The sequence below is a fragment of the Zingiber officinale genome, chromosome 2B, assembly GCF_018446385.1.
Source record: "Zingiber officinale cultivar Zhangliang chromosome 2B, Zo_v1.1, whole genome shotgun sequence".
In the NCBI taxonomy this organism is placed as follows: Eukaryota; Viridiplantae; Streptophyta; class Magnoliopsida; order Zingiberales; family Zingiberaceae; genus Zingiber; species Zingiber officinale.
Window position 1 is genome coordinate 20,153,446 of NC_055989.1, and position 2,044 is coordinate 20,155,489.

At 33.1% G+C, this 2,044-nt stretch overlaps 1 long non-coding RNA gene across 1 annotated transcript; it reads left to right on the plus strand.

Moving 5' to 3' along the window:
• Nucleotides 1–364: 364 nt before the first annotated feature.
• Nucleotides 365–1,308, plus strand: LOC122049028. The gene is made up of 3 exons (XR_006130777.1): nucleotides 365–404; nucleotides 503–605; nucleotides 1,216–1,308. It is a non-coding gene; the product is annotated as an uncharacterized LOC122049028 (long non-coding RNA).
• Nucleotides 1,309–2,044: the final 736 nt, after the last annotated feature.

Below are 2,044 nucleotides of genomic sequence, written 5' to 3' on the forward strand. Positions count from 1 at the left end.
AAGAAGCCGCGCGCCTCCCTTGGGGTGGCCGGATCTAGTTCCACCGCCTCAATATCAAGCACGACTCCAGGCTTGAGGGCCTCATCAAGATGTCAGATTTGGTTAGTTCCCTTGTCCTGTGGAATAGATCTAACCCTGGATCTCTTCTTGCATTTTTTTCAGTGTGATTTGTGCGGTTCTGCATTTTTTTACTGTCGCTTTACTTCTCAGCATCTTTTCCTTGGTCGTGATCGTTTGAGCGAATCTTTTTTTCATCATTGTCGCAAGGGATCCTAATGTATATGCAATACAACTTTTTGTTTTCTTTGTAGACGATTAATCTGGCGGCAATCTGCACTCCTGCTGATTATCACACCCACCCACTAGACACCATCTTCAGTAATTTCATTGATGCTCTCCCAGTTGTTAGTTTTGAGACCCCTGGGCTTGTTCATTTCTAGTTGGATTTTTTTTGTACTCTTCTTTGGTATTGATTTAGTTTATTGTGGCATGTACAAGTTAGGTATTGCTCAGAAAACAACAAGCGCGTCATTCACTTCTCAACATGTGAAGTGTATGGGAAAACGATAGGAAGCTTCCTACCCAATGATCATCCTCTTAGAAAGGTATCATTGGCATTTCTACATTTGAGATGCTATAAATTAATGAAACAATTTTCTTGATGATACTTTTAATTCTCCATTTCTTAATAACATTGCTTCTCGATGGTAATAACCTTCCTTTTGACCTGAAAATGAGTGTTTATTGTGGGTACTATTCAAGTTGTGTCAATAGTCATGTAATGAGTTGAGGTTTACCTAGAAATAAGAGAAATATCATAAAAGATTCTAGAAAGAAAAACTAAAAAAATCTGATGATATATTTTTATTTATTGTTTTAAGTACTATTTTTTTTGCTCTGACATTAAACCGCCACAAATAATAATGTTGGTTATTCTCATCATGTTTTGTTCTAAGACTCAAATTTCTGTTAATTAATATTATAACTTTATCAGATGAGTTTAATATCTTGTCGTACATGGTTATTCCTAATTAGTATGCATGTAGATTTATATGTATATATATATATGTGTGATTTCTCTGTGGTTGAGTCCTCTCTCAACTTTGTCATTTTTTTTCATTTGACTTTATAGTAGTGTGGACTGTGATAAGCAGTCATCTTTTAAATGATATGATTGTGTTTATTTTTCTAACCTTAACATATTTTCTATGATAGAACAAGAAAGAAAGGAAGAAGGTGTGTGAGGTTGACATCTTGAAAAAGGATCCTGAGGCTATTCGAGAGCAAATTGAGAAGCTGGAAAGAATGAGTAAGTAATTTGGCCAAGATCCCCTTAAAATTCTTTTTTCACTGATAGTGAATGTGGTCTTTTGATCTCATTAGTCTTCAACGTAACCATTTTGTTTTTACTTTTTTCTAGGCATTCTTATAGTCCTCTTCTTTCTAGATTGAAATTTGATGCTTCTAGAATGATACATAAATAGAGGATCATTATGTTGTTTTTCTTGTCGCCATCTAGTACAATATATACAAATTCAATGTAATACCTGTAATATCATTTCGAACTAGTTAACTATTTTGAGGCAAATCACTTCTTAGATTTGGATATTCAACAATTCTTTATGTAAAGAAGTCTTGTGAATTGATGAATAGCTTTTGTATGGTAATGTTGTTGTATTTTATCTGGCTCTATATTTATGTAGTTGCTCACATTTATTGAGGTATCCTATTAGTGTAGGGAGAATTTCATTTTGCTTTCTAATACTAACATAGAGCTTTATTGTTGCATTCTCAAAGTTTGCTTTCGAAAAATGTCTTTGCAAAGTGATTAGTACTTGGTTTTATTAATATATTATTTATGTGTTTTTACAGTTTACAAATCTCAACTACTCTACAATTGAAATTGATAAAGTGTGGTTCGAGTAGGCTGAATATATGCTAGATTACATTTGACTATAAAAGGTATTCAATTTTTGAAAACTTTGGAGGATGCATGCATTTTTATGGAATGTAATTTGTGGATATGGACTTGATGTGTACAATA